This window comes from Diplotaxodon limnothrissa, linkage group LG8 (genome assembly GCF_057381915.1).
Source record: "Diplotaxodon limnothrissa isolate DT_005_m linkage group LG8, D_limnothrissa_male_GT1.1, whole genome shotgun sequence".
NCBI classification, from domain to species: Eukaryota; Metazoa; Chordata; class Actinopteri; order Cichliformes; family Cichlidae; genus Diplotaxodon; species Diplotaxodon limnothrissa.
This window is the reverse complement of record NC_140603.1, coordinates 22,950,539-22,966,357: the sequence shown is the minus strand read 5'-3', so window position 1 is coordinate 22,966,357 and position 15,819 is coordinate 22,950,539. Positions and strand designations below refer to the sequence as shown.

The 15,819-nt window shown below is 39.6% G+C and overlaps 1 protein-coding gene, 1 non-coding gene and 1 pseudogene across 3 annotated transcripts in view; all 3 read right to left on the bottom strand.

The window, feature by feature from the left end:
* Window positions 1-5,739, bottom strand: part of ppm1bb (protein phosphatase, Mg2+/Mn2+ dependent, 1Bb) — a 30,087-nt gene extending 24,348 nt beyond the window's left edge. For both annotated transcript variants that reach the window (XM_085361499.1, XM_085361500.1), the window contains exon 1: window positions 5,375-5,739. The gene's annotated coding sequence lies outside the window, so the exon portion shown is untranslated. The remainder of the gene's footprint in view (window positions 1-5,374) is intronic.
* A 5,925-nt stretch (window positions 5,740-11,664) lies between these two features.
* Window positions 11,665-11,758, bottom strand: trnai-uau (transfer RNA isoleucine (anticodon UAU)). Its single transcript has 2 exons — window positions 11,721-11,758; window positions 11,665-11,700 (listed from the first exon to the last, which is right to left on the bottom strand). It is a non-coding gene; the product is annotated as a tRNA-Ile (tRNA).
* Window positions 11,759-14,243: 2,485 nt separating this feature from the next.
* Window positions 14,244-15,454, bottom strand: LOC146626916 (NAD(P)H dehydrogenase [quinone] 1-like; annotated as a pseudogene).
* Between the last annotated feature and the right edge of the window lie 365 nt (window positions 15,455-15,819).

Sequence of the window (15,819 nt, the reverse complement as noted above, 5' to 3'; positions counted from 1 at the left end):
TTGAAATCGCGTTTGAATTTGCGCTTGTTTTTTTGCTTTCACTTTGCAATGACAGCACTGATCTGTGAGTGATGATAATTTGTGCACCAATTCCTCTGACATCGTCTTATTAATCGTTAGCTTACTATGCAAACATGACAAGTGAAATCTCCCGCAGCAAGCTTAAACATGTGAGAGGTTGATCGCGCAGAGAATCGCTGAGCTTATGTGAGTGCGCGTGTAAAAGCAGCAGGATATATATTTGACTACGATGACCTTCACAGACAGATATATATTTTAGTTCTGCTGAGCCAAATAAGACAGGTCAGGGTGAAGAAGTGACAGCCAAAGAAAAGCTTACCACAAAACGGAGAAGTTATGACAAATCAGACTATAAGGCAAAAAGAAAGTGCAGCTTTATGGTTTCATGGACAAAAGAATTTCTGTGGCTGCAATATGACGAGCTAAATAACCAGGGCTGCACATAAGTGGTCCGCAGGTGCGCATTCGCTGTCAAAATAAAAAACACGCACAAGGGTTAGGGTTAAATTTAAAAACTGTACTTTTGAGTTAAAATATATATTTATAATTTTAATAAATGACAAATTAAAAAGGCATGAACATTTTTTTTGTATCGAAAAAATATCGAACCGTGACACCAAAGTATCGAACCGAACCGAACCGTGAATTTTGTGTATCGTTGCACCCCTACTTATCACCATCTGATATAATAGAGAAGGTGTGCAGGGTGGCTAAATTTCAACACCACACGGTACATATCTGATAATTATTTTTGAATTTATCATCAGTTTTAACTTTGACACACCTCTGCAGTAAAGCAGAGTGTATAAAATGCACAAGAAGCTGCTGATAAACTTGTGTCCAGAGCTTCACTGTGAATGCAAACTGTAGCCGTCTTTTCCTTTGTCGTGGAAAGAAAAGGCAAAGGGCAAAGTCAGAGAAGAACTCATCAGGTTAGTCCTTAGTTCAATTAATCAGATTAATCAATTGATTTTGTCTTTCGCCAATTATAAAATAAAAATATCAGCATGAAAAACGTACTCTTTTGCTTTCGTTTTCACCGCAAAGGTTTCTGAAAATCACTCGCCTCCAAGATGACTAAAGGAGAGACTTTGTTCAACGAGACCTATCTGGAGGAAGTAAAACTGTCAAGGTTTCATTATTGAAACTGTGAAGGGATTATCAGTTGCTTCGAGCTCCCTTCATCTCTGAATATATGATAAATGCCGCAAGCTAAAAATGTGTTGATCCACCAGTAAAGTTCATATTACACATGTGCCTTACCCAATCTAGGAGACATTTGATGGTCAGTTTTTATTCCATGGTGTAGTCCCTCTTGACATATGGACATCAGCCTAGTCTTTACAGTTTAAAAAAAGAAACCCTAATGGCCTATTTATTGTTTCAATGTCACAAAAGCCACATTAAATATATATACTTGAAGCGCCGGATTCACTGCAGTATTCTCCTGAACAATAGGTGCCACCCTTCAGAGAAAAGGTCCCCATTAGTGCCAATGCTGGAATAGTTGAGGTTTATTTTTCCTCCAAAAACTTTTTCTCAGAAAGTCTAATCTTTTCAAGCGGTTGCAGCATTTTCCTCTCCATGATCTGCAAATCTCTGAGCTCTTATACCCATATCACTGAAATAGTGATAGAAACCGACCCGACTGTATATTCATGTCTTCAATGCAGCCACACAAGGTTACAAAAACGCAGACATGCATGACAAGGCGTAACAACACCAAAGCACGGCTCGCGCCAATAGTTGAGACATCACTTTAGATATACACTGTTCATGAAGGCAACAGCGGCGGGTACAAAATGGCCTCAACTCCCTACCATACAACCCTGTGTGCTCCACCATCTCAACCTCTTTTTTTCATTCACTTATTTGCTTTTCATTTGTTAAATGTCAAGCTAGAGTACAAATACTGAACTTTAAATACATTTTTAAAGTTCAGTAATGGCCTAACGTTTGTTAAGATGAATATATATATATTAGGACTGTGTGATATGACCAAAATCTCATATCCTGATATAAGAATTCTATCGTCCCAATAACGATACAAATCACAAAGATTTAACATTTTCTGTAAATTCTGTGAAACTTGGGCAGCTCGACTTGCGTGAAGTGTTTCCAGCTGGGCGTCATGTAGCTGGAGTTGAGTGTTTTAACCGATGCATTAAAGGATGCATTTTTAGACAAGTTGTAACGGCCGCCGTTTTCTTTGTGAGTATTTATTACACGGTGTGCTGCGGGGAAAAGCCTGTTCTAATGTTTGAGTCTAAGGTTTCTTTTTTAGCACCTGGCGGCTCTTTCTTGCTTCTCATCCGTAAAAACTCTGCATACTCTTTCACGGGATTCAGTTTATTTTGAAAAGTCTCAACAGGATCTTGAGCTTTATTGTGAAAGGTTTATGTGGAAAATAAACAGGCGGACACGCGATGGTTTTACCGTCGTTGTTGCTAATGGCAACGCAAAAAACAGGCGCTTGTCCGTCCGTAGTGTGGTTATATTAAATATAAGAGAAAGAGAGAACTTTAAGAAATTAATATAGCCACTACAGTGACCATCAAAACGATGAAACAATATTGCCGTAAACAGTTTATTTTGCGACACCAAGAAACAAACGATAGCGTAAAATGAAACAATAGACATTTTTATATTGTCATCCGATATATATGGTTATATCGAACAGCCCTAATATATATAACACATACATATATATATTTTTTACATTTCTTTTAAGGAAGAAGGGCTGCATGGATGACCGCTGCTGACGGGATGCCCTTAACTGGAACATGTAGAAGTATAAAAACCAAACAACAAAACAACCCCCCCCCCCCCCCCCCCCAAAAAAAAGAAAAAGAAAAAAAAACACCACAAAAAACAAATAATATCTAGCAATATTTATTTGACTCTGTTTTCTGAACAATACATTTTGCATTGTTAGAAAAACAGCAAGCAAAGCTAAAGAGGTAAGAGTGTAACTGATGGTAGCAAAAAAGTAACACCATGCATTGGTTAACTGTAACTCCCACAAACACAAAGTCATTGTGCCATTTTATTACCACATCAACGAAAAACAGCATGATTAAGGGATGGTCACAAGTTCCTCCTGTATATCTACCGCAATGTTTAACAACTAACCTTTGTCTATATCAGAGCAACCCACAGTACATTCAAGACAACTGTCTTATGACAACGGACCCACAATGTACTTACAAAGCCTGGAACATGTGCAACACCTGTAAAATATTTCTAAGAATGTAGCTATCTGACTTTGCTGTACCACAAATCAACCGAAGCATGAAGGACAAACACAAAACTACAGAAACTTTCCAAGTACTAGACGACTTAAGCAGAATGACAACTAAAGTTTATATTACTTACTAGTTAGTCGGCTGCTAGACTTCAAGCTGGTACAAATGAAGACAGCTCAGTTGCACTGCCAACTTTTGAAACACATGACTGATTTTTAAATATTACTTATTTTAAAAGCGCTTTGTATCTATCACCTCCATACTTGCAGTCTTACTCACAAACTTGCACAAACTTCAGCTTGTGTTTTTGTAAATTTTACCTCGACTAGAATCCACTCTGAGCCAACTCTTGCTTTTTTTTAATGTGCAAGATAAATAGCTTGACTAGTACGCTTTAAGGAGGAATTGTAATGTGTTATCACAGTTGATTTCACATATATATTTTTGACAGGCCTCATCACTACAGTACACATTATATTCAAAGAGCCTCATATATACTTAACCATGTCCCTTAAAATAGTAAGTACAAAAATCCAACACTATTAACCAATATTATCATGTCTATATCAGTATTACTGTATACACCATCCAATCAAAGTCTCTGTAAGTAAAACCAAAACACTAAACCACCTGAAGCTTAAACGTGCAGAAAAGCAATCTTAACAAACTACCATTTGTTTTACACAGCCATGGTGAGTGTGTTTAAATATGAATCATTACAACCCAGCCCATGTATCACAACTCCCAGGTTAGTTTGCCAAGTATTTTTAATAGCGCTCTCTCTCGAGCCTTGACAAGCAGTGAATCCACGTTAGTAACAGTACAAGAAGGATAAAGATCACTGATGTGTGTACTGTTAATGTTTGCCATACTTTACTCTAGATTTCATATTACAAATATTATGCACTTTAGTAACATTTTACATTTATTCAAATATTCACTGCTGATTCACCAGCAAATTAACTTAGTTATATCAGACTATACTTCTGTCCTAATTTTTGTTGTTTAAAGAATTAAAATTGTTTTTACATAAAATGTAAAGAAAAAATAGTAAAAGTTAAGAATGTATTTATCTTATCAACACATCATATCCCAAAGTATTATTATTTTGCGCCATAGTCAGTAATAAACAGACTGATATCACAGCACCACAGGCGATTAGCCACACCTCTGTATGGAGAGATGGACCTCCACCACCTCCCAACTTCAACTTGAGCACATAGAGCCCTGCAGAAACTTAGGTACAACCCTGAGCTGAACTGTACAAGCCACATTCACAGTTCGGTGCCTGTTTATTTATTCCAAATCATGTCATCATTGCAATTATGAACGATGTTATCACATGCTTTACTCACTTATCGCAGGTCTAGCAAGTAGCTCACTAGTTCGTCAAATTAAAAATGTTTAGAGTTGCAAAGATTCTATTGTAGGTACTCACTAAAAACGGCCCAAAATCCAGTATCAGTGGTCCTGTTGTAAATAATGAGCAGTGGGAAATCAGTGAAGTGTGGGGAGGAGCCGTACAGTTGTCGCAGCGAAACATTACTGCTAAATATCAATAAATCTTGCCTGTGTACATTAAATTAAATGCCATCTGAATGCCTTTTTGGCTTTGACTAAAGACATTGCACACTAATAGGGGGAACCCTGCCCTTATAACCGCCCTGCATACACATGAGAACATGGAGTACCCAGAGACACTCCAATGCACGTCTGCTTGGAGCATATCGAAGATTGGTAGAGTTACCCACCAAACATTACATTACTAAAATAAGGACGCTCTTTGGCACTTTCTTTAAATATATTACATTACTACAACTACCATGAGGTAGCCGAGCTAACGCTTAAGGTAACCAAGTTACTTTAAAACTTCAGCTCATTGTTTCAGGTTTTATTTTGATCTACCTGTGTAGCATGAACCAACCGGCTGGCTCTGGAAATACCACATGCAGAAATCCCTTCCACTTAACACTGTTCCCTCCACGTAAGGCCCGTTTACTACTGTGTTGATGTGAGCTAACGTTCGCTATTAGCTTCACAGTTAGCTGTCGCTGGAACTGTCAAACTAATGCTAATGACGTTAGCGCAGATACAAGAGTGCTACTTACGTTTTCCTGCTGCTGTGCGATTGTAGATCCAATCCTGATTATCTGCTAAAATCTCAGCTTTCTGTGTGAAGACTCGTCTAGATATATGCGGAGCTAACGTTAGCTTGCTAGCTGTGTTATGTTTCCTTATTTGACAAAAATAATGGAGATTGGCCTCAGATGAGCGGCGATAATTCCTTTCTCGGTGGTTCCCTGCTTGGATAGCGTTGGTTTTTACGCATGTTTGACGCCAATTGTGTCCCTCACAGTAAATGTAGACAATTCCGATCGTTCCCAAACAAACATGGACACTGAGAATTGGTTATATTATACAACACTGACAAATCTAGCACTTTCTTCCATTGAAAGGCCAGAGCTATCCTTCGACTTTGGGTGCTGAACAAGAGGAGGTGTTATTTTTGGCATCTGCTCGATGATTGGTTACAACGGCTAGGCAAAGCGTCGGTTAATTGGCTACTTCTTCCGTCAATTAGCTCTGCCCCTATGCGATACTACATTCTCATTGGTGCGTTGCGAAGTTCTGCGATATGTCAGACCTTTGAGATGCACTACTAACTGTTACCGGCTTATGCCGACAGTACTTTAAATAGGCGGTGTCAGTCTTAAAATAGAAACTTTCAACTCCGCGTCCAAAGCTGCCCACTAATACTATAAATATATAAATATATTATATATAAAACAAAACAGAGCACAATTGAAATTATGCCATTTGCTTGCCTTTCATGGTTGAAAGTTGCCACACATGAGCCCGAGTGCCCCGGAGTCATTAAGAAGCGCAACTTAAATGAAGCGCAATATGGATGATTGAAGAGCTTCCAAGAGTCTCTAGTATATTCATACACACACAAACACACGCACGATCTAAATTATACCACGCATCTTCAATCAGGAGAAAATCGAATCCAATATAGAGGGTACCGTATATAGGTGTACACCGTATAGTTGATTTCCCTGTCTGCAGCTACATCTGAATATAATGCAACACTAATCAGGTCTGGTCAGGTCAAGGAAATACAAGGGCACCCATCTCCAGTGTGAACAAGCTCCTTCGACCACCTTAAAACTTTCGACCTCAGTTGTATGGCACTGAACAGAGTAATAATTTTATGTCCTTTGTAAAACTAAAATCAGTAATATTCATCAGCAGCTGGCTCTTAGTAACTCTACTTTTAGGACAGTGTATGAGCCCCCTGTTCTTTTCTTTCTAGTTTTCCGATTCCTGACTGTAGATGAAATAACCAGATTTATTAAGACCTCTAAACCTTCCAACTGTTACTTTGACCCACTTCCTACTTTTGGTTAAACCTTACATTTCTTCTCGCTATCCTTTAATAATGAGTATTATGCATTTCGTCTTGATACATTCTCAATCATCCAGGTAAGTAAATCTCCAAAAGTTGATTCTGTTCATCTGGACGTAGCGTTTTCAGTGGGAGAAACGTTTCGTCACTCATCCAAGTGACTTCTTCAGTCTCAGCTGACTGCAGGTTTCTCCAATCTTATAAACAGTACATTTGCATAATGACTGAAACCAGCCCACTGAAGGAACAATGGGCTGGGAGGTCAGTTCCTTCATCATAAATATGCATATTCTCAATGTTGATCAATGGTCATGAGAATTTGAGAGTATTATACATTCTTCCATAATCTTTGGGTTTGTTCCTCTAAAAACGCCACGATAACACCATTTCTTAAAAAACCCAGAGCAGACTCTTTCAACCTAAATAATTACTGTACCACTGCTAATTTCCCCTTTCTTTCAAAAAATCTCAAAAACGCTGCTGACGTGCAGGTTTGCTCTCACCCAGGGTAAATGAAGGGCGCCCTTACTCCTCGCAAATGAGCAATAGAAAACCCCTATGCAATGCCCAAAATGTGACGGCATGATGTTGGGGCAGCATGGGTACAAGCAACTTTTTTTTGCCGATGCCTGGCCGTTGCCCAGGCCGATGCTGCCCTGGGCAACGGCCCATGCTGCCCATATCAAAAACCACCACTGCTCTCACCTTAATAACAATCATCTGTTTGAACAATTTCAGTCAGATCTTTGGCCACTTCACAGCATAGAGTGCTGTCAAAATTATAATTGGCCTTTAATACACTCTCTCATAATATTATTTTAACGATATTAGAATCTGTTTGTACTGTTGGCATGTAACATGCCTGGTTTAAATCTTATCTCTAAAATCATAATCAGTATGTACAGCTAAAAAGATTTTCAGATCACAAGCTTGCCCAGTTGTCTTAGGTGTTCCCCAGGGCTCTTTCTTAGGCCCCCTTCTATTTGTTATTTATCTTTCACGTTTAGGTCACATGTTTAGGAAATCTGGCATAGACCTTCATTCTTATGCTTATGACACCTAGCTCTATATCTGCATTAAGTCTAATTCAGTTTCTTCTTCTCTCATTGACTGCTTACCTGAAATTAAACTGACATATTTCCACTCATGTAATATTAGTCAGCTACTCCCATCTCAGCTATTAGAGATGGGAGTAGCATGTATGTAACTAGAGCTTGTATGTGTTGTAGTTACATCTAGTATTGATTGTTCAGATTGTGTCTTCTTTGGCTTACCACACAAACTTCTCGGTAGACTTCACCTGGTTCAAAATATGGCTTACTTACCACATTCATTTAAGTATCTCCAGGACTGCAAGTACTCGTTCACTGGGAATCTCCTCTGTGAGCTTCCTCGTTTCCTCCTGCCTGACAGCTCCAAATTCAGTATCCATTATCCCTCATCTGTACATGTCCAAATTATCTCACCCTTATTTTTTTTTATGCTGATTGCCCTTACTGACACACCCTTGAAGGCATTTGTGACTCCTCTCAGCATCAAACTAGGAATATTTTGCTTGTTAAGCAGCCAAAACCACTACACTATGGCTAGCCTTACAGCTGTGACAAAGCATTTATGCAGCCTAGTTAAAAAAATAGCTTCCCCTTCAAAAGTGTCCTCATCAGTCTGCTACTGAACCTTTCTGTGTGAGCGCTTTGTGACTGTTGGGAGCACATTTAATAGGTTACCTGACCAATATTATGGCTTGCTGTGTGCAACAGACCATCCCAGAAGCTTACTTCTGTGCTAATTCTAAAGCTTTAAAATGCAGCCCCCAAACCCACTAGGTGGTATACCCATCTTTAATGCTGTCCATGGTCTATATGTACGTAATTAAACTGATTGCCTATGACTTTATTGGCACTAGTTTACTTGCCTGCATTGGATTACCTGTTCTTTCTGCCCAAATATTGAGGAATATAGCTGTGCATGCTTTTTTGAATGCAGTCACAAAGTGACAAAAACGCTCTACTCCACACAGCTGGGCAGTCACAACCTGACGTGTGGGTGTATGCTGGATTGAGATTTTGGAGAGATCCTAGATGCAGTCTGATAATGTTTTTGTTCTGTTGTATCGGGGCTTATACTGGTAAATAAAGATGAGATTTTATTTATTTGAATAAGGATGTGCAAGGAAATGAAATGTAGGCTTGAGTGAATAAAACAGGGCTGAGGTGATTAAGCCAAAGACTTTAATATAAGTGCATGTATAAAGATATTTAGTTATGGTGTATCAGTGAATCTGTGTTATGTGTGTGTGCGGTGGAGAGCTGGGGAAAGCAGGGCTTATCTGTTGTCATTTTGTGTCTCTCCCTCAGGATCAGACTTGTGTCTTATTAATGAAAAACTCATCAGATATCAGAACAGCTCCCCGAGGAACCGAGCACGGTTATGAGACACATGTCAGACCTCGTTTAAATACTGCAAGTGTGTGTGTGTGAGAGAGAGTGTGAGTCAAGAGGAGAGACTGCAGAGTGGTATTTAATTTTCCAAGATGAAGGATTATCACTAGCAGAATTTGATCATTCTGCTCTGATCTCAGGATATTCAATCACAGCTTATCCCAAATATTAAACTCTGTCTTTTGTCCCCTTTCCTCTCAATCCCTGCCACACACACACAGACACACGCGCACACACACACGCACACACATGCATGCACTACTCCAACTGCCAAGCCTCTCATTGAGTAAAGTGGCCCACTGAGCCTACTTTCAGGATGGTGCGGGTTATGTGATTTTTCAGCCACCTGCTGACCTCAGGGAATGGGTGAGTCAAGGGGAGGAAGGGAGTGAGGGAGGCAGAGAGGGAAGGAAGGTTTTGAAGCCAGGCTTTAGTATCTTATGGAGGCGGCTAAAGAGAGTAAATTAAAAAAAAACAAAAAAAACTGTTACATCTAATCCGAAGTGCTGAGAACAAGTGGCACACACTCCTAAGTCTGATCCCTCATGTTTACATGGATCTGCATGAGCTTAAACACACGCAACATACACATGCCCCTCCCCAAATAATACACACACATGCAAATGTTCTGTGATTGTGTCCCAGGCAAGAGGGAGGGAGGGAGCGAGGGAGGGGAGGTTCAAGGTCCCGATCTCCACTCTCATTTTCAGCCAGGGGATCTGCACCCAGGACATCTGGGTCACATCATTACTGCAATCTTCTGCTTGTTCATTCCCAGCTTTACGGGGGCTTAGAGCGGCAGACCTGCTGAGAAACACATGCACGTAAACACACAAGGATGGAGACGTGTGCACAGTGTGTGACAGTTGTGAACAGTGAAATAAAACAACGTCTTAAAAGGGATTAAGGTGATTGGGGTTGTGTTTGGTAACACGCAGATTTCAGGATGCGGTGAAAAGATTGATCAGCACACATAAACACATAAATATGTGTCAGTCAATATGTTTGTAAATACAAATTATGAGAAGAATTAACACAAGATTACGCTGCTGCTTTCAGTACTTTCATTTATTTATTTATTTCACTTTAAAAAAATGTTTAGAGCCGCATTAGAGCAGGGCCGTTTAGTGCAGCAATATCGCCCTCTACCGGTGGGCAATGGTTTCACAGCAAACAGCACCTCCACGTGATAATCGACAGGAGGCAGTGTTGAACAATATTGCTGGGAGAACGGTAGGCTGAAGTTGCTTTTAGCTCCCTGGTCAAAAACATGTTTTACTTTGTTGTGGTTGTTTTCTGTGGCATGCAGATATTACATGTTGATTATTATTGGGTTAAAATAGGAGGTTAACTTATGCAGTAACAGCATACACATTTTTAACTTTTTACCAGTGATAGCCAGTGCTTATTTTGGTGTGGTTGTGTTGTATCATTTGCAACATATTTGCAGCGTTCATAAAGAAATCAAACAAAACAAAAATAACAGAAACTAGAAAAGCATCTAAAGCAAGCATAATAACTGTGCCTTTTCATTTTTTTCATGTCTTTATGTGTTATGTAAATCACTTTGAATTGCCTAGTTATATAATCTGCTTTGCTTTCCGTTTGTGCAACACTTCTATTATTATTAGAGACTCTAAATAGAAAAGATGGATGTCTGCTCATGTTTTAATTATTTATTTATGTAAGCTTCCAGTTCAGTTTTGTATTGAGTGCTGTCCAATCTATACGGCAAGTATATGATATAGAAATAGCAAGGATATGCTCAATTCTAGCTATTTCTAGCAGGAAATTGAAATGCTAAATGTTATGCTCATACTGGGTTCCAGTTAAAAATACACTTCTTAATCACATTCATCCCGAGGGAAATTCTTTTGTCATACACATGCTCAATGCAGCAAGAGAGACAGAGGAACAGAGGAATAAGATATACAATAGAATACTAGTATACAGTAATATACAGTAGTGCAAAATATAATATCAAATAACTTTAACAAGTAACAATATAACTATATCCTGAAAAATAAATAGTTTAGCTATCAGTGCAGGTGATTCTAAAAGTGTCATAGTATTGTGCAAATGAATAAAAGAGAGTAGCAGCATATGTTGGGGAGATGAAACAAACATTCCATGAAAAACTGTTGGGTGACATTGCACGGCCTGAATGGAAACAGAATAACTTTGTTATTAATCCTCAGGAAAATCACCCACAGAGGGAGGAAGAGTCTTACTGCCACCGGCACAAAGGATTTTCTGTGGCGGTCAGTTCTGCATTTCGGGGAGGCGTGCATGGGGTGGGACGGGTTGTCCATGATACAAAGAAGCTTTTTTAGCATTCTCCTTTCAGATGACACTGGTGGTCTTCATTAGCTAAGATCGCAGCAGTTGCATTTAATCGCAAGGCAGGAAGTAATAAAGCTGCACTTTTAAAGCAAAGAAAGTGAAGATAAACGTGTAAAGAACAGCTGGAGGGTCGTCGTGTCGACAGATAATCTCCAAATATCAGGCTGCAACTCCCGTCTACAGATGAGGCTGAGACTAAAAACTCTGCTCCAGGTGAGGCTCGAACTCACAACCTCGGCATTGCTCTGCTGTATACTGTCATATAAGTACCGCGCGCTAACCGATTGCGCCACTGGAGCTTCGGCGGAAGGCCGCCAGGAAATCGGTTTAAGAAGGCGCAACTGCCCGGAAGCGGTGAAGAAACAGGACTTTTGGTTAATTACGTTTTGTTTATCAAATAGTGCAAGCGCACAATGTATGCAGACTGTATCAAAAGTTCATGGGACCCCGGTTGTCCGAGTCTAGAAGCGAAAATATCCCAAATAGCCGACTCACGTGCTGCGTTCAGGGACCTGACACAAAGCTCGAAAAACCTGTGGTAAACCTAAAAACAAGACAAGCAACAAAACGTGAGCAGTGGCACGCAGGCATGCGGTGACTTTTGAAGAAAGGTATGCAGACACACACACACACACACACTTTCCTCCACTATTTAACAGTTTAACAAGCAAATGCCCATACTGTACCGTACACAAGCATGGATGTTTGCAGTTTTCAGTTTTATTTGTCATATGCAAGTTAGCACAGGGTCAACGTCGCAATGAAATGTATTCGAAGAGCAGAAGACAGTCACTCAGCAGAATGGTACAGTAGAAAAAATAATAAAAAATAAAAAATAAATAGAAAAATAGTAAGAGCAAAATATTAATAAGATGTAGTAAAAGAAAAAAGAGAACCCCTATCCTTTCTGAGAAACTGTAATTTATGTTTTACTATCTACTGTGTGAACTATGAAAACACCTCACTACACATAAAAACGCATTAATGGAAAATTGTGCATTACAGTACAACAACTGTTGTACAGCACAAAAAGTAAAATTACATTTTGTGTAGAAAAATGTTCCATATCAGTTTTAAATAGATTAATAATACTGCTCCATATGTTTAATGCTGAGCTCATATTAAATGCTTTATGTTCTGTTTAATATCCAGCATCATATTCTTTAAATCACATTTGTAGTGGATGTGCTGTGAGGGCCACATATCTATGAAAACAAAACAAAGCAATAAAGGAAAACATGTTGGAAGGAAAAGCTCTCCTTAAATAACACCAACAGCTTAAATAAATACATGAAAGACCAAGAAAAGAAAAAACTTCTTCCTGGAAAAAACTGCAAAGGAAATGGAGAGGAGGATCGAGATCCCTCAGACAGATCAAGACCACAGCATGCTGTCACAATCTTTTCAAAGAGTCAAAGAATACTAAGTATAGTGATGAAGGAAATGTTTCAGTCAGGACTCATTAGCTAATGTTAAAGTATATGTATACACTGGTTTGATACGAATATATAAATATGACAGTGCTTCGCATGCTGGCCACGTATTCACACCACAAAACAAAAATCTGCTCGCCCTCTCAGCATAGCTCACGTTATTGTTAATGGGAGACAGACACATCTGTAGAATGAAGACAGCTGTCGTTTCCTAAGAAACAAGCAGAGCTTTCAGTGACAATAGCTAACTGTGGCCACAAGATGACAGTAATACAAAGGATGACTCTTTATGAGATGAAAGAAGCTTTACTTTGTTATGGTTCATCTATTTTTAGACTTGCCAAGGAAAGCACTACCTTTCTTGCTTCATGTTAGTGTTTTAGAAAACCAGAAGTATTAGTAAGTATCTATTAACACCTAAAAGCTTTACACTTTATTCTTTGAAAGTAAAAACACAGATAATTGTTTTAATCAATGTGTTGGCAAGGTTTTGAAAGCACAGCTGCACTTATATGCTTAAAAAGCAAACCATAAATACATTTAATTAGCATGCTCCATTTTAATGAGTGAAAAGGGAAATCTGCAATTTCATTGTAGTCTGGAGCAGCATAAAGGAAATCATTCCCCTCTTATAATTATACCAAACAAGCTGCAGCACTATAAAAATGCAAAGCAAAATGTGAGGCTAAAAGAAAAACCAAGAGCAATTTGAGAAATATGAATAATGAGGAAAAACTCTTCAGGGCACTGTGTAGGAGTACGCCGATTACTTGATGCATTTAAAAAAAAAAAAAAAAAAAAAATTGAGCTCACTGTGTACAGAATTTCCTACTGTTGACATTGTAGCTTAAGAAGGCACACACAAAATTAAATCATTCCAGTTTGGATAATACTAGAGTGAAGAAAAACTTGCGCCACTGTGAAAGCGATCTTTGCTCAAGTAGTCAATGCCCAGAGAAGTTTTTGCTTGCTGCACTAAAACAGATTAAACTATAAAAAGAACCAGTGTGAAGATAAATGCAAAAAGGGCAGTAGATCATCCACAAGGAAATTGAATCTTTTAATGTGAGAGCAGTCTTCTGTCTGTACGATAGAGTTTAAAGTCTAGTTATCAAAATCCAAATTTCAGGCAATAAATAAAATTGAAACACTACAAATGAGTAAAAGTCTTTTATTTTGTTGCAGACTCAACAATAGTCAGAGTAATATATTAAGGTCAATTTGTTGCATTTGTTTGTCTCATTCTATAAATCCGCAGCCTGCACGTGTAATGGCTAGTAACATTTGAGCATATTGCCTCAAGCAAAGAATACATTTTAAGATCAAGACATTACATGGACCCACTCCATTGTCAGACCCCGGCCTTGGTCTGACTGTTGGCTGGCAGTGGCTTGCCCATGTGGATCCCCACTGTGAGGCCAGACTCTTTGCTGGCATATTTCTCTTTGACCTCAGGCTTCAGCAGGAAACCCTTCTCCTTGTCAAAGTAGTCCATGGGAGCAAAGTACACAGTGGCTTCCCCACAGAGGTTTTGCAGTCGTGTGCGCCAGCCCTCCAGCATGGAGCTGCGAGATTCAGGAGAACCAGTAGCAGGATCCCAGAAGATCTGAGGGGCAAAAACCTGGAAGCCACAGTAGTTCAGGATCCCGTTCTGCACACAGGGAGGAGCAGCTGTTACTACATGACAGATCATTTCATGCTTGGCTCTGTTTATAGTGAGACCTCACCTGCAGTGGCCACAGTGTGACATTGATGTCTCCATTGATGCCAGTGTCACTGTACACAGATTCAGGACAGTCAGTGGTGAAGGACAGCATGGCTTTCTTGTCCTGTACAGAGAGCAAGGAGTGAGCAAAGAGGGAGAGGACACAGCCTGAACACAGACATGTTGGTGGAGCTCTCACCTTGAAGATCCCCTCACTGTACCGCTTCTCCTGTGCGTAGGCAAAGCCCAACACACGATCCATCCACCCCTTCATGATTGCAGGAACAGATGACCAGTACATGGGGAACTGGGAACACAGGTTTAATGGTCATTTTGATGTGGACACCTGTTAGCTGACCACAAAGACACTTCCAGTCAGACACTACCTGAAAGATGACAAGGTCTGCCTCCTTGAGCTTCTCCTGCTCTTTTTTTGATGTCATCTGCAAGTCTGCCCTCCTCCCATGCCAATTTGATCTCCTTTGCGTAGCAGAAGTTCTCAGCATCCTTCACTCCACCTGTGACAAAAATCCAGTGTTTGTATCTGAAAAGCAATCAGAGCTAAAGCATTGCTATACCTGCAGAATATTTGTATACCAGTGATGTCCTCAGTAGTAGCAGCAGCTTTGAACTTCATGGCGTACAGGTCAGACACCTCTACAGTGCAGCCTTGAGCAGTCAGAGCTGCCACAGCAGCATCTTTGGCAGCAGCATTGAAAGAGGCAGGGCTCTCATGGGCATACACAATCAGCACTTTCTTGGCTGCAAAACCAAAGAATAAAAAAACAATACATAAAGTTCCATTCAACACACAAAGCTTTCCAGAAGCTTTACCAGGAAGAAAAAGTCTTACCCATTCTCAAAACACACCTGCTGCTTTTATACACACTTCAAGCACTACTTCACACAGGTGCTGTCAATCAGCAATAAACCTCAAGAGTCAGCCAGCTGGTACTGCGGCATTTTCTCTCAGACCAGTTGGTGGCGGTAATGCTCTATTTTGCTGTTTGCCAACTGCCAATAAACCGTATAAAGAAGTAGAAGAAGAATTTCTCTCAGGTTTCCCATTCTGTATGGAAACTGGTGGAAGTAACCCTGAGATTAACTTAAACCTTCAGCCCAGTTTAAACACAACATGAATATATACCTCACATAATCATAATCATCTTAGTTTCACACACATCATTTTCTCATGGTGATTGTTGCCCAACTTGGCGAACCA